Source organism: Crocodylus porosus, unplaced genomic scaffold (assembly GCF_001723895.1).
Source record: "Crocodylus porosus isolate Cpor-Errol unplaced genomic scaffold, CroPor_comp1, whole genome shotgun sequence".
NCBI classification, from domain to species: Eukaryota; Metazoa; Chordata; order Crocodylia; family Crocodylidae; genus Crocodylus; species Crocodylus porosus.
Genome location: NW_017728949.1, coordinates 66,897,060 through 66,918,981, shown reverse-complemented (window position 1 = coordinate 66,918,981; position 21,922 = coordinate 66,897,060). Strand labels below are relative to the sequence as shown.

General features: G+C 41.9%; 1 protein-coding gene across 6 annotated transcripts in view; it reads left to right on the top strand.

Annotated features, from left to right (window-relative positions):
• Positions 1–21,922, top strand: part of NCKAP5 (NCK associated protein 5) — a 685,167-nt gene that overhangs the window by 103,270 nt on the left and 559,975 nt on the right. Inside the window, exon 1 of one of the 6 annotated variants that reach the window (XM_019553970.1) lies at positions 13,275–13,368. The exons of the other annotated variants lie outside the window; for them this stretch is intronic. The gene's annotated coding sequence lies outside the window, so the exon portion shown is untranslated. Of the gene's footprint in view, positions 1–13,274; positions 13,369–21,922 lie in introns of those variants that run through there. 6 annotated transcript variants of the gene reach the window in all.

Genomic DNA, 21,922 nt, shown 5'->3' with positions numbered 1-21,922 from the left:
CATTAAATATGATAATTTAGAGGTCCCAGTAGCTTATTTCCAAAGGGGTTCCTGATACTACATCAGTCTCCAGGAAAAAAATCCCACACAGTGGCTTTGTCTGCCATCAGCACAGTGGTGAAAGCTATTTGTGACTTAATAATGGTGAATGGGGCATTAAAAGGGCAACAGTTCTTTTCTTTAACATTGACTGAACAAGGGTCTCTTTCAAATACCCTCTGCCTCTGCCTCTGGTTGCTGCTGCTCTCCCCTCTGTAACCAGCCATCCTATCTGTTCTCCTCCTGGTCCAAATTTTCAAATGAGTAATCCAATACACATCATTTTACAAAATAATTGCCGGAAAGCTGGGAAAGTTCACCCAAGCCCTTGGAATGAATCAAAAGGTATGGGGTTTTCCTCTAGGGGGAGAGGTACTAGGTGTTAAAAGAAGCAGGACTGGAGCTTGGGAGGGACAGTGGATTTGTCTAAGGAGGTTGGGAAGCTCTTACATGGTTGGAAGGCCCAGACAGAGCTCTCAGATTTGCTTCTGCAAGTATTTTCCTTTGCTTCTGATCCAAGCAACCTCAATTTCTGTATTGCATTTGGATGCACTTTACATATATAGGAAAAGCAGCCCTCTGCCAGGCCAGAGGGACTGCTTGATGCTGACCTCCTTAGGTGTGTCCAACCTTTACAGTTTGCTCACTTGTTTCTCTCGACATGGAGGCTCTGGTTTCTGAGTGATCTCTATCTGCTTGCTTCTCTGTGTGCTTCTGCTCTTCTATACTGTTCAGTGAAGTGCCTTGCCTCTGAAGGACTACTAGCACTTGTGCACTTTTGAGTGAGGTTTTGTGTGTGTGAATACTTAGTAAGCTCAGAAAACATGCAGGAACAGTGAGCTACATTTTCCATAATTAGAAGTCACAAACACTTTCCTCTGCTCCCAACCCATGTGCGTGAGTTTGGACTGGACCAATCTGGTGCAGTGTTCAACAGAATTGGATGAAATATATGAAAGATCAGTGTTGCCAGCTTCAAGTAGTCAAATGTCATGGATCAGGCAGGCTCCCAAAATGATAACATTCATTTTGAAAACTCACAAGTAGAAAAGTGCATTTGGGTTTTGACGATTCTGATTTCAGACCCTTGAGATCATGCGTGGATGACATTTGTCAACATTTTTCCTCAGCGGTAAGGGCTAGAAACTTTCTTTAAAAAGAGAGCCGAGATTTTCACCTAATCACAGACTTCCGGGAATGGAGGCTTTAAAGAAAACACAGAGGCCGCTATATGATTTGGCAACAGTTTCATACTGAAGTTGTGAATATGCTATGGAATGGTGAATGCATAAAGAAAGTATGCCCCAGTAATGGAAACAAGTGGATTTCGGGCTATAAAGACTTTATACTTTCTATTCCCTACTTATCACATCATTTCCCCATGGAAATATTGTGCAGGCTGGCTGGCAAGCAGTGCAACCGACTCAATCCATTCATTGTTAAACTTAATATAATGCTATAGAGGTAGTGTGTGTTTCATATGTTTTTATAAAATACCTCGGCTCCAAAGTCTTTGAAGTCTTCCAAATGGTTTTACACTGCATTGTGGTATCAATAGCCTGTCAGCTTAAGCTGTTTTTATTTGTCTGTATTGAATACCTGGACTTAGAGCTTCTTCAGACTGTTTAATATAAGGCCACTGAGTCTGTATTCCCAGTCCCCAGAAGCCCATTTTAAATAGTTGTTAACAGGTGTTTGATTCTCTTATTCCCAAGCAAAGTCTAATGGGGAACGTGAAGTGCACCATAATGGTGGTTTTCCCTCAAATCTTTTAACCTTCAGTCTTCCCTTTTTCAAATTCTAGTCTGACTTTTTCTCACCTATTTCCTTTTGTGCTATTAGCTGCTGCCTATAGAGACGTGGACTTGATCTGATAGGGAATTGTTATATGATACTGTAAGTATTTTGTATGGTCTTACAACTTTCATTCAGTAATAAATAGCAAAATATTGTCAGCATCTTAAAAAGAAAAACCACCTCAGCACAGTGGTAGCAGGATATGACTTTGGTGCCATTTTTCCTTTACAAAGAAACCATACAGGGTAATTTAAGTGTAGTGATTTGTTCTTATTAGATAGTGCCCTATGCAAGTTCCTAATCATTACTTTTTATATGAGTGGTAGTGAATTCTGTAACATTTGTATGAGGATTCATTTCTCTTTGGATCACTTTCAAGTATTCTGCAATACTATGCCTGAATCAAGAGCAATATATCCTCTCAGCTGCTAGCTCTGGATTCCTGTCGATACTCTCTATTGTTTGAAGGCTTTTGAGAAAAATGAATCCAATAACTTTGTATGGATCAAAGTATTCAAATAGCAAAGAGTTATAAGATCAAATACAGTCCAAACAAGTTAACTTGCCTTCCAGCTATTCAAATATACACCAGAATTTTATTTCCTATTGTCATTTTATTGCTAATGCAACTCTGACATTTAATACACTGAAGCCAATTTAAATAAGTTTGAATTCTTTAGTGTACTTGTTGCAATATCCATTTCGTTTAAAATGCTGTGGAAAATTTGATATAGGCACAGAGGAGATCACTCAGCTGCAAGAATCTCTGCCAAAGATTACAGGTCAGATCCTTCATCTGGAGTCCATCTAAGGTAGGTTCAGTGGATTTACAACAGGAAAGATGTGGTAAAAAAACCCAAACTTATATTTGTGAATATTTATAATATTGGCAAATATAATTTAGGTTGTTTTGTACAGGAGAGATGGAATCAAGCTTTTTGCAGATACCAATCAAGAAATATTGTGCAGGACAGTCGTGTGACATATTACAGAGCTAATTGTGATACTTTCTGGGTATGCAAAGCTTCTCGTGTTGTTTTGAGGAGCTGAGTTTTAAAGTACTGTTCAAACAACAGTACTTGAGTCTCCTAATATTTCTGGTAAAAAGTAAATATTTGCAGTAATAGGCAGTCTGAATAGTGGACGCATTTGACAATAAGTACATTCGCATTTTTTCACTGTGCTTATAGGAGTTGAACAAACCACTTGCAGCAATGATAGAAAGGTTAGATCTTGTTTGTCTTCTGGGTGCCCTATTAAAGGAGTTATGTAAGTGATAGGCATGTACGACCTTAATTCAGGGTAAGAAAGGCTATTTCCCACCCCCCTGGGACTCTATGACTTGTTACTTCTTTGCCTGCTGGGCTCAATTCAAGACTTACTGAAATCACTTTTGTTTTGCAATAATAATATTTTCATAAGAGAGAATCATAATGTTCTTTGCTGTTCACTGGGACTCTCTGACAATTGATATTGGCTTTTGTGTACTGGATAAAAGACAGCTATGGACTTTCTTTAACTGTCGATACGTTTTTAGTTCCATGCGCACTTAAATTTATTGAAGTCAGCCATACTTTTTTGGGGTGGGATTTAGTGCACAGTTTGGGTCTGGCCCATATTTAAATTCGAGAGATCTTCAAGGAAAATGTGGGTCATGGGGAAAGTGTTGCTGGAAATGGCATGCATGGCTGCACTACTGAGCTGATTACCCAGAATATGCCAGAGGACCTTTGTTGTTTGAAGTATTTTTGTTAAAAGAGAAAATGGTAGGCCATTCAAAACTGTGGAATGTGCAACAGTACTGAGTAAGGGAAGGCTTGTGGTCCTGGGCTTTGACAATCATTGCCTCAGCTCTTGTCAAAGGACAGGTTTACCTATGGAGCTGTAAGGCCATATCTCAGGGACTATAATAACACCTACTATGGGCATTAGTTTGGGAGAATTGAGTTTTTCCTCCTCACTCCCAGAATATATTTAGTAATTGTATCTACACGAGATGCTGACTCTGCAGTAGCCCAATACTACTGCACAGTAGCATCATATGACAACAAACATGATGTGTCGCTACTGCACAATAATATTAGGCTGCTGCACAGTAGAGTTCCAAAAAAGATGATACAAGTACTAAACGACTGCATAGTAATGGCTATGCAGTCAGCATCTCACATAAATACGGCCACTGTGGAGCAAAATATGGGGCAAATTATTCCACATTATTTCTATTGTGTATCTGAAACATAAATTCACCTGCCATATTGGTTAGGTACAGACATTCAAAAAGCCTGAGGCAAATTTGAACTAACACAGGTTTCTCTAAGGAGACTAGGTTAGTCCAGGAGTGAACAGAACACAAGTTCACCCTTTGGTTGGGGGGGGTGATGGGTACACAGGCTGCCTGCACTGGCTGGGGCCAGCAGGTTGCGGATGCTCCTGCACGCCCCCCCAGAAGGATGCTGGAGAATGCCAAGTGCAGCCAGCAACTAGCCACCCCCTGACTGGCCAGTGCAGCCCCTCACCCCAGCCCTGCCTCCTGCCAGTGGATGGCTGTTAACCATGGCAGGGGGCATTGGGGCGGGAGCGGAGTGGGCCCCTCCCAGCTGTGCTGGCTCAGGCTACAGCAGGTGTCAGTGGTAGCCAGAGCCAGAAGGTGAACCTGTGTTTTGTTCACTCCCAAACTAAACTGATCTGTACAGATTTAGCCCTGGTGCCAGCCCCCCTCCTCCTACACACACAGCATGGCCCCCTCCCCCATTGTATTGCATGCCTACAGCTGCATTTGTGTCCCTGTGTCTGTGTCCCTGCACAACAGAGCAGCAAGGGGAGGGGAACTGCTCCAACCCCCCTCCCCACCCCCTATGCCCAGCATGAGGAGAGCAGACCTCCTCCCCTCACTGGTCTGTTATGCAGGGACACAGACACAAAGATTCCCTTCCCCCAGCTGCTGCTGACAACTGGTTGGAGGCCAGGGCAGGGCTTGGACAGGGCGGTCTGAGTTCCAGCATGCCACTCCATGAGGGGAGGTTAGTGGGAACCTGCAAAGCAGACTGGGATGCTGCCAGACAGTGACCTAACTTGAGTCAGGAGGGGATATGGTACAGAAGTTTGATGCACCAGTCTAACCTAAATCACTTAAATCTGATAGCACATTGATCCAGGTCCACCTTAGACCAGATTCCACCATTTTTAAACCAGTCTGTTTTCTCTGAACTTCTGTTCTATTACAGTTTTAGACCAGCTTCTGATCACTTATACCAGTTTATGTGTAATGTCTGTATCTGGCCATTCTGCTGCCCTTCCAGTCGGTGCCCTGTCTCAGAGAAAGAGAGAGAGAGGAATTAAGATTATGGCTAGGGACCGACATCACACACAAACTGGTTTAAGTGATCAGAAACTGGTTTAAACCTGTAACAGAACAGACGTTCAGTGCACATAAATAAGATTGAAAATGGCTGAAACCAGTTTGAGATAAACTTTGTTGAATGTAATATCAGACTTAACTGATTTGGGTCAAACTGGTTTATGCAGTGTCTGTCCTGACCCCTTCCTGGTTTAAGTTTGCATCCCTGTATGGGACTCTCTGCTCCTTAACTGGGCTAGCCCCTCCCTTCTGCTCCCTTGCTGGATCTCTGGCAGAGACTGCAGGTCCAGCAGGGTCTGTCTGGCTTCTGCCTGCCTCCCCCACCACCACTCCCTGCTCAAGCAGGGATTCTCCTGCTCCTCTCTCCCAGCACAGACAGTAGCCAGCATGTGGTATGCTAGCTAATGCTGAGACGTGTCTGTGTAAGGCAGACAGGACAAAGGCAGACACAAGACAGTGTCTGCTTCAGGCTTTTTGGAGCTAATCAGTAACTCAGCTGGTAACGTCTCTCTGTTTCTTCCTTGGAAAAAGTTGTTCAAGAAGAGCTTGAACTAATGAGAGAGGCTTTTGTTTTCTTGATGGGCTGATATATGTTCTGTTATCAGCTCCCTGCTGGGTCCTGCCAGGACCTGGCCATGCCCCCGCCTCAGCTCTGCACTGTAGAAGGGAAGGGAGGGCTGCTCTAGTGCCTCCCAGGTTCTAGACTGAGCCACTGCAGGCATATGCCTCCATTTCCTCAGTCCAGAGGGGATGTCTGTACAGTTACAAACTGGTATAGCCTGGCCAGGTTAGACTAACCTGCAACAATTGAATCAATTCAGGCTTAGACTTTTTCAATGTCTGTGCCAAGCCTAAGTCGACAAAGGTTTATACAATTTTTTACACTTCTCAGCATGGATCTCCTGCTCTTTAAGTAAATGAACCTGGGATTCCAAGCTGTCAAAACTTTGGATGGTTTACAGAAAGTTGTAGTCACTTATTTGAGCTTTGTGTTAATTGTGAGTAGCATGTGACATTCTGTACCTTTAGTCAGTTAGATGGACAGAAACAGGAGTGGAACTTTGTACGCAATCAGCTGCATGTTCTAATGCTCTAAAGCATGGTGGTCCTGTTTATGTGAGCTTCAGAGATACTTTCAAGTTACTACAGAAATCATAGCATAGCATCTGTTGCTTAGGTCTGTGGGCTCACAGGGTATTGCAAAAACTGGCAGAAGTCTGCAAGCAACTCATATTTGCTCTGAAGGAAAATCTCTAGTAATACCTTTCCTTATACCACTCTGTATGATAGTTTGAAGAAGTCATTGAAGCCTAATGATCCTCACAGAGAATGACCTTCAGGTCATGAAGAGCGGTCCCGTTCCAATAGGTGTATTTACTCTAGGTATTTACTAGGATTGATCATCCCTCCTTGGTTGTTTATACAGTTAGGTTGCTCTATTCATCACAGCGTCATCAACTTTCATTGCTTTGAAAATGTTGAAAGCTTGATAAATGTTGATAAAGAAGAATATTCTTTTTATTTCTACAGATGCTAAACACTATTAATTTCTTTGAGAAGAACAGGCAGTTCTTAAGCCTACAATGCAGATCTAGTTCCACATGAGAGAACAATATATGTGCTTAATATTTCTTACAAGATATCCAACCAAGGTGAAACAAAGATACAAATCAATGTGTTAAATAATACTTTATATTATGTGGCTGGGTCTGCTGTATGAAAACAAATTACCCAGTATGCATGTAGGTGAAGTGTAGGAGGAAACACATTTTTCCATTTATAGGTTTTGTCAGCCTTATCTGCTGCAAAGAAAACTTTAATAATTGATGAACGTTTTTATTGTTTCTCATGAAAAAATCATATCAGTTTGTTGCATGATGTAGATTATAAGAGAGTGTTAGTACTGCAATTATACTGAATACTGTGTGATGTACCATATTCAAATTTTAATGAGAACACACCGAGACAAAGGGCAACATTATGAACGTAATGAAAATTGGCCTCCCTACTTAACTCACAGTGTTATAAGTAAGTTTTATAAGTGAGTTCTAAACACAGTGATATATATTCAGTGTCTTTTGACATTTGCAACTCCAGTACTCACTTAAGGTAGATTTGCCAGATTATAGGCTCAACATGGTGCAAAGGAAGTTTTGGGCTTTCTGCTTCAGTAGTTCTCAACCAAGGTGCTGTGAGACCCCCTTAGGGGTGCTCCAATGCAGGCCCCACTGCCACAGTGTTGGTGGTCAGATAAGACTGCCTGATATGCTTCTCCAACATTAGGGATCTCTGATAAGCCTAAGCAGCCAGGAGAGGTGCCTCACACTGAAGCTTTTCCCAGTCTGAACCTCCTCCTATGCACTCACTTCTGGAAACAAGCATGTGGGAAAGTTATGCCTGTCCCACACACCTCTGTTTCCAGGAGATGCTGTGCAGGGTTAGACCAGAAAGGGCTGGAGCATGCTTGTTCTCCTGCCTGTAGTAGGATGATTGGAGAACCCTCATTCATGTGGAGTACATGCACGTGCCACAGCCTTACTGGTCTTGCCTGAAGGGAGTTCACCCAGTTGAGAAGCACTGGCTGTAAGTTGAGCAGAATGGTTCTCAACTGGGGAGTCATTACATTCAAAAAGGTTATGGACCACTGTTCTGCCTTAGTAAAAAATGACTTTTCCTCTTGTTTTCAGGATCTGGACTTTCAAAAGTATTAGGTTGGCTCTGTTTCCACCGAGGGCAGTGGAAGTCTAATCACTAACTGACTTCACTGGAGCACAGTTAAACTGATGCTGAGCATTGTTGAAATTTGTATCTCATGCCTTTTTGTACTGCAAATGAGACTGTTACCAGCACTACACGTTTTCCCTTCTGAATACAAGCCTTGATCCAGGCCTTCTTTCATTCACTCGGGTTGAACTCCCATTGATAGCAGTAGGAGTTTGATTTGCATTAAAAATGGCATGAAGTCTATAATATCTGCTAGTAGCTTGGCAGAGGGAACAAAACTGAAGTCAGTGACTGCCATGAGTGCATCGGAGGGTTAAATCTGGGAGTACTACCATGCGCTCTTTACCATCAAATCGGCCCACTAAACTTGGGGTGCATGTCTTAGGCAGGAAAGCTGATTCTTCTGCCCAGAATAGAAGCATGGAACTGCTGTAAAATGACTCCTGCTTCTTTTTCTTCTCTCTTCACAGTTGGGGGAGGGGGGGAGTGAGGAAGCCAGTATTCAGCAGCGGCCTTTCACTGGTGAATCAGAGCAGGGACAGAGCCTAATCTTCAGCTCACCCTCCCTTTCCTACACTGACAAAAAAAGCAGTCAATTCAGTGGTCAAAGGGTTAAAACTGTATCTTTTACCTAAGCAGGAAAGGGGGAGTGAGTGAGTTACAGATTAGCCTTTGTCACTGCTCCAAGCAGCCATAACTCCGGAAAAATCTTTTTTTTTCCTTCCACCTTCCTGAAACCAAGCTTCTTATCTTATTAGGAGGCGCACGGTGTGTAAGAAAATGCAATGTGTTTTGAGGCACTGAAAGCCATGACATGGCCATGTACGAATAGACGTATTGATGTATTTCAATAAAAAGGCAACATTTCTCAGCTTTACAGGGTAATACTCACCTGCTTTCCCAGCCTGTGCAGGTAGAACCAGACACAGAAACAGTCTCTGAGGTTTGTATTTCAATTAAAAGATTTTTAGAAATGGAAAATAGGGATTTGTAATTGAAATGCAGTAGTAGTTTGTTGACAGAGAGATCCTTCATGATGCATAAAGATTTAGCAAAATTGCAAACATTTGAGATGTCTCTCAAATAATCACACAACTATTAAATAACTGTCTAAAGAAGGGAGAGAAGCTAAATCCATCTAGGCTTTCAGTGTAGAACTGGTTGTCTCATGCCTGTCTGCAGTGTTGGTCTTCCTCCCTAACTACCATCAGGAGGGAGATATTTTCATTGACAGCAGTTGTGGAAAGCTGGGCTGAGTTAACAAGCCCAGCAGCATGGTGGTGGTGGGGGCAGGAACACAGCTTGTTAAAAACAAACAACAAGAATCACATTATATAAGTAAAGGTTGCTTTTGGAACAAAAAGTATAATTTTCTCTATGGCTCATAGTATTCTGCCTAACTGGGTGGTGACCTGCCTTTTTGACTGAGTCAGATGAGCAGTGCCAGGTTGTCCATGGGCCAGATCCCATCCATGGGCCTTATCTGGCATGCAGTGCTTGCCCAGGTGGGGTCTTATGCAGCTCTGTGGACATTGCCTGGGAATGGGGCCCAATCCCCACTGAAGAGCTGGCCTAGCCAGGGACAAATACAGTTGTGTGGAGCTTGGAAATTTGGTGGCAAGTAAGCATTGACAATGTTAATTGCCCCCACTGCCAAATCTCTGGACAGTAGGGGAGCTCTGCAGGCTGGAATATATGACTCCATGGGTTGGGGGTCGAGCAACACTAACCTAAACTAAGAAATCAGGCATATAAGGTATGAAACAGTTCCAGGTTTTTTTTTTTCTTATTTCCCTTTTTCTATCAATTGTGAGTCAGATTCTGTATTGTCAAAAACAAACAGGCTCTCTTCCCAACACCCCCCGCCCCCAAAATCCAAACCCCATAGATCCTAACTATGAAATAGAGTCCTGCCTTTGTGACGTCTCGGTTATGAAAGTGCACTCGAACCTCAGGTTTTTAGTCTCTTGTAAGGTCTTTCTTAATATTTAGCATTTGCAATATTTTCTACCATAAGTCTTGTGATTGAGTTATTGTTTGTCTTTGAGCTTAGTGTTATTTTTTAAATGAATTCTTAACTACGGATTCAAGTTTCAGGTCCAGGATTATTTACCAATACTCTATTCACTGACGGTATTTGAAAATATCTATTGAAATTCATTAAAAAAATGCTTGGCTGCCAAAGTGACATATGTGGCATCTTGTAATCCTAATGATAGATGGTAACTCCCATGCAATATCCTTTGTAATTGGACAAAAGTCCCCTGCCATTATCTGATTAATAGCAGTAATTGTACACTCTGTCAGTGATGAGTCTACCTAGTTCCCCTGGTGAATGTGTTATTTAATAGGAGATGCTAGGAACTTCCCCCTTTTAATAAAAAATAATAAAAAAGGTTAATAACCACATTAAAAGACTCTGCCACATGTTCTCTGTTCTGTTTCAGCATGTTGATGCCACATGCTGTAAACTAGAACTCACTGATCTGAAAGCAAACCCTACTTAGGGATATGGCTTATAGCAACCATGTGCTCTGGCTTTAATGATAGTGTCAAAGAAAACTTCCTCCTTACAGAGCTTCAGCAGCTGTGATATATGGGTCAGATGCTTTTACTATGATGATGGAATGTCAGTTAATATTTATCAAAGACAAAAATATCTTGCTGTACAAAGCTAGTATTTGTCCCACTGGTTTCAGAGAAATATTGCGTGAAGCTTAGGTTTAGAACTGCAGAAGAGCTTGTGGCTGCTTGAGGGCCATTATCTATTTCAGCACACTTCGTGAACTTCAGGGGGAAAAAAAAACCTGTGTGTGCAGGAAAGATTGGATAGTTCAAGGGGCTGGATGTGGGTGATAATATTCTTTCTACCTAGAACATCCATTTGTATTGAGAGGGTTCTTGGCTGATGATAAACCGGTTAGTTATTTTGAGGCTCAAGCCCCAAAAATCATCACTGTTTTGGACCACAAACCTAGTAGTCCATCAGGGTATGGCATTGTGAGGAAGTTTCTGTGTTTATGCATTCTAGTGAAGTAAAGCCTTATCCAGAACTGAATAAAATCACAGAAAAAAATGGCGCGTCTTATCATAGAATCATAGAAGTAGGGTCGGAGGGACCTTATAGATCTTCAAGTCTGACCCCCTGCCAGGGCAGGAGAAAAAACTGGGCTCAAATGATCCCAGCTAGGTAGGCATCAAGCCTCCTCTTAAAGACCCCCGAAGGTAGGAGCCAGCACCACTTCCCTTGGAAGCTGGTTCCAGCTCCTAGCCGCCCTGACTGTGAAGTAGTTCTTGTGGATGTCTAGTCTAAAACTACTCTCCAACAACTTGTGGCTGTTATTCCTTGTTATGCCAGGGGGTGCTAGGGGAAACAAGGTCTCTCCCAAATCCTTCTGGTCCCCCCTAGTGAGTTTATAGACTGTCACCAGGTCCCCCCTCAGTCTTCTCTTGTGAAGGCTGAACAGGTTCAGGTCCCACAGTCTCTCATTGTAGGGTCTGCTCTGTAGTCCTCAGATCATTTGGGTGGCCCTCCCTACTGTAGGGTCTCCTTCAGTAGACTTTGTATAAGACACATAAAGAGGTTGCAAGTGTGTTCCATCAAGCATGTTGGATAAGCACTAAGTTTACACGCATACGTTCATGACTAGAAACATACTCGCAAGCTCTGTTAAGAGGAAGATTCTCTTAGACTTTTACACCTAGATAGCACAGACACAAGTTACAGAAGACGCGGTTTTGAAATGTCTTCAGCTGACCCCTCATGCAATAAGGGTTCAGATTATTGCTTGATTGGCCATTTTTAAGTGATCTGCAGCCATGCACTTGTGTTTGGTCACAGCTATAAACTGGTTTCTGTGTCCAGATTGGGTGAGAGTTGTCACTTCTGTCTGCAGCTGGGAAGCCCTGCTGAAATGACTCAGGCAAGACTTGTCCATAAATATTCTCGTGTCTTAATGGCATCAATGTCTATATTATTCCTGTTATAAAAGAGGGCATGAGGCTTTCCTAAAGGTCATAAACTCATGCACATTAGAATGGGAAGTACCATTAGGACATTCAGCGTGTTTTCTTGCTAACATACCCTTTTGTTACATTTGTTTTTCAGTGTCATTGAGCAATAAAGCTTTCACCACTTTCATGGCATAGTCTGACCGATCTCCCTGTCCCCAAGCATCTCCTTCTGAGAGAACGCATAAAGAGAAGAGAGAGGGGAGGAGACAGCTGGAGTTTTCTTTAATCATTCCAGATCCCCCTGCTCTTCCACATCCCAGTCCTCCTAGAAATAGGCAGAAATAGGTTCATCATTAGCAAATCAAAATTTTAATAAGAATTTCCTTTAGAAGAATTTTATACACTGGCATAAAATAGTCTTAACTATCATAAGGACATATTCTAGTGGGTTGGCAATGCTTGACTCTTTATGGTAACTGTTGTACTTTGAAATACTATAACGCTTCTGCAATCATCTTTTTTGCTAGGTTCTGTGATTTGAGCCTTTGAATCTGTAGTGCAAGAACTTTCTGCCACTGAGGACTTGCATTGGCAAATTGCCTGAGGCCTGAGAGACACAGTTACTTTACATGTAAATGTACATAAAATATATCAAGAAATAAATTTGCACAAGGCTAATAGTGGCTGGGACTTAGAGCTTCACTGAGTCAAATGGAAATTGCTTGTTTGTAAACTCCAGAAATAAAAGCGTGCAGTTGAGCAGATCTGTCATACTACCAACTTACATGGAGAGGGCAACCACAGGCCAGGTTCCCCGACTTTGATCACTGAGACTGTCCCTCAAGCCATGCTTTGTTTGACCTTCTTTACACCCAAACTCTGAAATGCTTTGTCCTGATGGTTTATTAAACAATCTGTTAAAGAGTTTGTGTATTTTTGAGTTCTTAGTTATTGATTCTGTTGTCATCTTTTGCCATAGAAGATATTTTTATATTTCTTTTTAAGTTCTGTAAATAACCAGCAGAAAACTTAATTGCATATGCTGCTGGGCTGCTGCAGTAGAAAATAGAAATCCTTACAGTTTATGTATATTGTTAGCTTTTCTCCCTGCTGAAACGATTTGGTAAAATGTACAATATGCTCCACATGTGACAATGTGCATAGGAAGAAATCTGTGTTCCTTTTCAGTCAAACAGATGTGAGGTTGATAAGACTTTAATATTTGACTAAGATGCTGTACCTGACGTACACCCACTTAAATGGAATTACAAGAGTAGGAGTTAGAGCAGGTGATATAATCTAACTTGACAAAGTAGTTAAATATTGACAAGAAGTGAAAGAGCAGCCGCACTCAGGCGGAAGGAAAAAAATAAGGTCTGACTTTTGTGATTCAGCATATCTGGGATTTCCCCAAGTAAAATGAACAGCTGCAATGGTCCTAATGATCCATCTGGGTATAGTCATTTGTAAGGTTTACTTTTCTTCAGCTGTTAAAGGTAAGTCTATTTGTTCAGCATAGATAGTTCTTATTGGTATGGCACATTTTGACAGGAAACTGGGTTGATGTTTGGAGCTGATTTAACTTCAGGGGGATATTATTGCGGATTGCACATTGCGTATGGGCTTATACTGTTCAAAATTTAATGAATGAAAAACCAGGACAGCTCTTTATAGCACATGGTATATCGTGTAAAATGACCTTTTAGAGTGATTGTGTGCTTGGTATTTATTGGTAAATGTCTATTTAGTTGATAGAATTTCCATGAGACTGCATTTTAAAAGGGTTATGTGCTAATGGAGAGCTTCCTATGTCAAGAGTATTATGAGATTACCACTTTATTTAAAATAATGCGCAGAGATAAAGCAGTGAGTACAGTTTGCTTCTTTATTAAACATTTGTGTGGCATTCTATTTCTATCAAGCAGATCTGTTGAGAAGCCAGAAGGCTAGGTAGAAGTGCTGTTCCCAATGATAACTGAAGAGCTGTGTAAATAAAAACTGACACATTAAGTGCCTTGGGTTCTTGACATTCCATATTTAGAAACTAGAAAACCTAAAATGGACATGGAAACAACCATGTTTCCTTTTCAGAAAGAGTAATTAAATAGTAAGCAGCTGGAACTCAAAGATTATCTTTGAAACAAAATACAATGGTCAGTCACCTTCTGTCTCATTCCCACAATAGCAATAAAATGGTGACATAAAAGAAAGCAGAAAATATGCGATCTTCTGATTTTTTTTCATCATTATTTTTTTAAAGAAGAGAAATAAAACATAATTTTACCAATAATATCCTATAAAGCAAGCATAAAGCACTTGCAATATATTTTAACATGACTATTGATTAGAAAGCTTTTCCTTAAAATATAATAACATTTATGTAATATATTGGCGGCTGGGTATTCTTTTGAATTGTATATTTGCAATATGCCATCTGGCCTGTACATACCATGCACTTCACTGGTAAATACAGTGTGGTTTATGGAACCTCACTGGAACATAGCAACATATGAATGTAAAGCTCCTGGACAAGTTTGTTGGTTCACTTGCTAAAGCTTTATATAGATCTGTGCTGCGCACATTCAATTTGATGTCTTTATGTTTTAAAGCCTGGAATCCACCTGCACACTTTTTTGGCTAGCAATTTTCCTTTATGGAGCCTGATATTCTCAGAGGGAAAGTACTTTAACCACTTCTGTTCTGGAACCCTGTACCCAGGAGAGCTGGCTGTACTTCAAAGAGAGTGCAGGAACAAACCATCCCGATGCACAAGAAGACTAGCAAGTATTGCAGAAGACCAGCTTAGTTTAGCAGGAAGCTCTTTAGTAAACTGAATCACAATAAAGAAGCTATAAGAAGTGGAAACTTGGCCAAACAACTAGGGAGGAGTATAAGAGTATTACGTGGGCATGCAGGGATGAAGTTAGGAAGGCCAAAGCGGAATTGGAGTTGCAGCTGGCAAGGGATGTGAAGGGGAACAAGAAGGGTTTCTGCAAGTATGTCAGTAGTAAGAGGAGGATCATGGAAAGTGTGTGTCCCTTACATGACGGGGGAGGCAACCTAGTGACAGAGGATGCAGAAAAGGCTGAAATGCCTTTTTCACCTCAGTCTTCGCAGGTAGGGTCAGCTCCCAGATTACTGCACCAGGCAGCACAGTTTGGGAAGGAGGTGAGCAACCAACAGTGGCAAAAGAACACTTTGGGGACTATTTAGAAAAGCTGTGCAGACACAAGTCCGTGGGGCCAGATGGGATGCACCCAAGGGTGCTGAGGGAGTTGGCTGATGTGATTGCAAAGCTGCTGGCCATCATCTTTGAAAACTCATGGCAAGTGGGAGTGATCCCAGATGATTGGAAAAGGGCAAACATAGAGCCCATATTGAAGAAAGGAAAAAAGGCAGATCTAGACAATTACAGACTGGTCAGCCTCACCTCAGTCCCTGGAAAAATCATGGAGCAGATCCTCAAGGAAATCATTTCTAAGCACTTGGAGGAGGAGAAAAGGTGATTAGGAACAGTCAGCATGGATTCACCAAGGGCAAGTCATGCCTGACCAATCTGATTGCCTTCTGTGACGAGATGACTGGCTCTGTGGATGCAAGGAGACCAGTGGATGTGATATAACTTGATTTTAGCAAGGCTTTTGATACAGTCTCCCACAACATTCTTGCAGGCTAGCTAAGGCAGTATGGGCTGGATGAATGGACTGTAAGGTGGCTAGAAAACTGGATAACCTCCTGAGGTCCCTTCTGACCCTCATTTTCTATGATTCTATACTGGCTTAAAACTCGGAGTGTGTCAGACACTGACATTTACCTTTGTTCTTCTTTGGGCAAAGCTCTCGTTGAAAACACCCGTTTTTCCCATTAACAAATTGGAATAAAATCTGAGCAAGTTTCTCAGGATTTGGCGCACAATATTTAATCTGAGACAGAGGCAACAAACTTATCTGGCCCAGAAGGCCAGATAACTGAACCAGGACTGATCCATGGGCCAAACGAACAGTGTGCAGCTTGCTTCGTGGGCCAGATCAGGCCCATGGCTGCCCCTACCCCTGCATGCCAGATCCAGTGCTCTGACTGGTTGGGTACTCTGCCTCACTCAGCACCCACTATGGCCAGATCAGGATGCATGTGGCATGTGGCGCCCATTCCAGCTGATCTGGGCGGAACACTGAGTTGGGCACAGACCAGCTGCAGTGGGCACTACATGCAGTGCATTCCCAGGATGGTGGGATCAGATGCTGCATGTAGCTCATGTCCTCAACCAGTTAGAGCAGGCACCAAAGCTGGCTCACATGCTGGACTGGCTAAAGCAGGTACCATGTGTGGCTCGCATACTAGACTGGCCAGAATAAGCACTATGTGCAGCTTGCATGTCAAATTAGCCTGTGTGGATGCTATGTGTGGCACAGTCAGATGATGGGCTGCGTCTTTGATATTCCTGTCCTAAGGTATACACCATATATCAGTAAGACCTTATAGGTTAGGGGCTACTTTGAATTGTATTCTGTACCTTCACCTGATACAGAATCAGTTGGTGAATTACCACAGCAATATTTTTGAGAATAGCATGCAATCCATGTGGGATAAAATATGCCAGTATTATATATAGAGTTGGCTGAATATTCTTACCAGTAATTGTTACTGGCATAAATTTAGCTATGTCTCGAGGTACAATTTTGCTGTAATTTAGCTTGATAACCTTACTTTCTAGCTTAGTTTAGGTCTTAGAACAATACAATGTCACTCTACAGTGTACACTATCACTAAAAATATAGCCTGGTTGGTGATTTTTTGTGAATTATTGGGAAATGTGTTTGAATAAAATTGCATAGTGCGGTTACCTGCATTCTTGATGAATACTCAATATTGAGAAATAATTATAATTTGAACCTACCCCATACTCTTCCATGTGTAGAATTCCCTGGCCACCACTGTCTTATTGGGTGCTATTCGGGTATGCCTCTGTTGAAATCAGGGAAGTTAAAATGCAATTACACAGTAGTGAATCAGCCCCAGGTAGCCCAAGACAGAATCCAGCACATGAAAGAACTGCAGAATGGGACATACGGTTTAAAGAAAGAAACACAAAAGCACTGAGGTTGGCCAGCACTGACATCTTATATAGTAGGTAAGGAAATTATATTCTATGATATTTTTTACACCAAAATACAGTTCTTTCATTAAATAATGAATAAAAACACTGTGTTAATAAAGGAAGATATAAAATCAGTCCAAGCTAGGTGAGGGAAACAACTTTTAATCTTATTTTACAGACAGCCTGTAACACTCTGATTGTCTAAAGCAGAGATTTCAACAAGGCAGTAAAAAAACCTTTGCTTAACTACGTCACATCAAGGGGACTCCAAAGACAATTTCATGCGAATTAGCTTGCAAATGTACTGGTTTAAAATGACTAAGACTAAGAATGAATTTGATCCCTATGGGGCAAATATCCCACTAGATCATAACCACATTATAGATGATCTTAACGCTAATGGCCCATATGCTCCCATGATGCTGATGCAGAAGGAAATAAAGCTGTGGAAATACCACTGAAGAATTTTGGTGGGGACAGTGCTTCTTGGAAAAGTACACAGAATATTTCTGTTCTTGTTGGGGGTGCACCGATAGAGATTTTTGGGGGCAATACCGATAGCCAGTTTTTAAGGAGGCATATCATCCGATACCGATCTGATTTCTGATATGCAGCTCTTCAGCTTGAAGAGCTGCTCCAGCTGGTAAGTCTGGTGTGGTAGAAGGGGAGGGAAGGGGTGTTGGGGGGAGATTAAGGCCCCTGCAGTGAGGGAGGGAATAGGGCTGCGCATGGGGCAGGGGAAGCACTGCCTAGCTGGGGCAAGGAGGGTTGTGGGATAGAGCCTCAAGCAGCTCATCTGGGGGACGTGGTGTGTGCCCCCTGGATCTGTGCTCTGCACAGGGCAGGCTGCAGCTGCAGGCTGGGGTGGGTGTAGGACAGAGGTGTGGCTCATCAGGGAGGTGCGGGGGGGAGCGGGAGAGTGGCTTCCACTGCTGCATGTGGCTCGTTCAGTGCTCATCTGGAAGTGTTCTGCCATTCGTATGGGAAGGCATGTGGGTGGGGATGTGCCCCTGGATCTGCCCAGCCAGGAAGAGCCCAGCCTCAGCCCACCCCACCCAGTGAGCTCCGTGGACACCCCCTCCCCTGTGCCCACCTGGATGAGCGGCGGGAACAGTGGCAGAAGCTGCCAGATGGGCACCGGACAAGCCACGCACACCCTGCTTGCCTTTACCCTGACAAGCCACACCTACCTCCTGTATCTGCCCAGCACCAATCCCAACCCTAACCCCACACCCTTCTTCACCATGATCTGCCTCCCCATGTCCCTCCCCTTCCCTCTCCCACCTCCCCTTCTCTTTCCACCACACCAGACTTACCAGCTGCAGGCAGCTCTCCATGCTGCCAGCTGTGCTCCTCACTGCCTACGTGCTGTGCTGCGGCTGAGCGCAGGCACAGGCATTTATTGGACAAATTATCTGCTGCCTCGGGCTGATTTCTGATACAGAAAATTCTTTTATATTGGCGCCGATCGGATATCAGACTGATCTATTGGTGCACCTTTAGTTTTGTAGATTTTCATTCGGATGGCATTTTCCCTTTTGCAGAAAAAGCAAGGAAAAACAATTTAGAAATAACCTTCTTGAACAACATGTTCCTGCCTTCGAATATGTGGGAGGGGTTTGGGAGGGGAAGAGAGGAACTATCAAAAAATTCTCCAAATTTGGATTGAAGCAGAACGGACTGTAAGAAAGAGCACAAGACAGTCATAAAGCCTGAGACTGAATTCATTCAGTCTTCACAAGTTAGTCTAAGCTGGGTAGATTGAACTGATAAGCAGGTGAACAGACTTGCACTTTTGATTCTGGAAATGCAGCCGCATGTCTGCAATGACCCAGGCCAGATGCTGGGGGACACTACAGCACACCTTCCTTGGGCCAAGGCTAGCTTACCCACCCTGCAAGGGGCAGAGGGGATGGGCTTGTGGGGGAGGTGCAAAGCATCCTGAGACGTTGGGGGACTTTGAGTTACCTTGAATCTGGAGGGGATCTGGGATGGAAGTTCAATAAACCAGTTTAACAGTAAAGTCTGTTAGTACATCCATTCAGGTTTATCTTAAATCAGTTTTGGCCTTTTTGAAAGTGGTTTATGTTCACTGAACTTCCAGGCTAGGGACACAAATTATACATAAACATGTATAAGTGATCGGAAACTGGTTTCAAATCTGTAACACAAAGGAAGTTTGTGTGGATGTGTGTTCATTTGCTTATTGGTTCAATCTACAGAGTTTAGACTAATCTGCCAAGATTGAATCGATTCAGCCTTGGGGTTTTTGACTATCTGTACTTAGCCCAGCTGTTGTGTTACAGATTTGAACCAGTTTCCAGTCACTTATACTGGTTTATGTGTAATTTCTGTACCTAGCCCAAGAGTCCATCCTGGGCATATCAGTGCTGTCTGTGCCAAGCACAGGAAACCCACTGAAAAGCAAATTTTGTCCAGAAATTAGGGAGTGTAGACAGTTTAGAAGATGCCAGAACTTGCACCAAAAACATCAAATCCAAATTCCTTTAGAAACTTTAAGGATTAGGATTTGAATCTCTGAGTGTAAAACCAGGAGACACCCAAGTTTCACAAGAAGACATCTTACATGGTTTTGGTCAAAAGCAGCCAGCAGAAACATTAAAAAAAAATCCTTTTATGTACGGCCCAAACCCTGCAAGTAGAGCTGGTAAGACTGCGGTGCTCACAGTATTTGAATTATGGCCCTGATTTACTTTTGAACCTTAATGTTCAATCCTATCCTAAATCTGGTCCAGATCCCAAGAGTGTCTCCCACATCTCACTGATTTTTGCAGTTCTGTTAAACTAATAACATCCAAGCAGTTTATAATCCAGGTTTCAGATTATCTTTTGACGCCTTTCTGGGTTTGCCTTTATAGAGTGAAACGCTATTGTGCAGGGTCCCGATAAGCAAGAGTTAAAAAAAAAAAAAAATAAAAAATGACTGTTTGTTGCTCACAAATCATTTGGTGCAAAATTAAATAAAACCTCAGTATGTCCCATGTGACCTTGCACAGGCTACTGTGGTACAGAATCAGACAGAGCTTTTATTGAATCTGGCCCTGAAGTTGTAAAACAAAAATAAATTAAATGGAATTGATTTGATCCTTCTGCTTCCTTTAGTCTAGTCATAGAAAATATTTGCTTGTGTAGGCGCATCAAATATTTTGAACAAGTAAAGGGATGCAGTTGTTATATTTCTCAGAAACCAGTAAGAAAGCATTGTGATTCAGTGGAAAAAAATAACTTTAAATGATCAGGTTTAAAAATGTATTTTCTAGTTGCTTGTCACTGTATATCATATTCCAGTTCCTTTCTGCAACACTGAAAACCCTATGGCTGTTGTGTATGATAAATCTAAACCAAATGTTTGGCATAGAGTGTCAAAATTAAAAGATGCTTCTTTTGGAGTTTGGTTTGTTGGAAACAGAAGCTTGTGTCAAACAGCCTTTTTCTTTGTGATTAAGCTGATGAAAAGTAGAAATGAATGTAAAGTGTCCTATGTAGAAAAGAACTGGCAATTTTTGGCTTTTCATTGGTTTTCAAAAAAAAATTGTAAAAAAAGTCTTTCATTTCTTTTGTCATAAGGACAAGACAAAATAAACAACAAAAATGTAAAAACAGAATTTTGAGCCAAATCTACAAAATGACTTAAAACATTATTAACAACCATTCAGCAAAACCAAGCAAAGTAACTGCGTGAAAGTTTGGCTCAAAACAAGAGATTTACCCAGTCTCTCCTTGGTGTTTTGTAGCACTGGCAACTTGGACTCAAATGATAAATTTCTACCCTACTAAAATCCCTAATAAAATCAAGAGGTATTTTTGCTGGATAAAGCTTCACTGAATTTGTTTCCTTGCCATTCATAAAATATGGGAAGATCCCACAGATTGGAATTGGTCTCTTCTCATGCATAAAAAGTAAAGTTTTGTGACGGAAGAAAAATAATGTTTTGTTTTAGGGCTTTTAGGGGTGCATCCTTATATTCCAGTAGCATGTGAGATTTAGCTCCATGTTATCAGAATCATCTCTTAGATACCATTTTAATTATAAACTATTCAGTTTTGCAACACAAACCCTTGGAGCTAAAGACCGTGAATCAAATCCCTCTTCCATATGCAGAATGTTTTGATTCACTTTAGTTGGGATCCATCACAGATCTGAAATTCATTCTGTAAATCTATTAAGGGGAACCAACTATGTTAGAAACAGCAGTCCCCAAGGTTGAGGTGTCAGAAGTCCATTCGGGGATCTTAGTTTTGTAAGGGAGTGATAATAGCTGTATAATTATTTCAGCTAACCTCCCCAGCTAAACTAAGCTATGGTCACATGCACAAGTATGATCATGAAAAAGTTTATTTTTAGGTGTATTTTATGCAATATTTTCACTTTACTGCATGGAAATAAAGGCTTTTTTTTCTTCAAAAGGATGAAAAGAAATTGTGTGCGCCATATAATGTCTGGCAAAAAAAATGTACTGACCAAATGAAAGAACAAGAATTGATTTGAACAAATGATTTTGACAGTGAATAAATCAAATCTGTTGTTTTGGGTTTTTGTTCTTTTATGTTCAACGAAATGGTAACTAGTAGACCTGTGCATGTTTTATTGCAAACAGTCAGCAAGCCTGTGGCAGGTAAAATCCTTTTATGGCAACTACCAACCAATACTCCTCTGACCTTTCATTGTGTCATCCAAGAGAGTGATGGTCATTTGGCTATCCTAGTTTGTTGGGACTCCATCTGGTATACCCGCTGGCTGCCAGACATATGGGAGTGAAGAATACTTGGGATCATGCCAGCTAGCATCATCAGATGCACTGCAGTGATGTTCAGTTAGTTCAGGAGGGCCCAAAGCTGTTGTGCTGTATAGCACGCATGAATGTGCTCCTTGGTGAATGTACCCGTGCAGGACTTTCCTACCCTTATAACTTAGTATTGCACATCTGCTA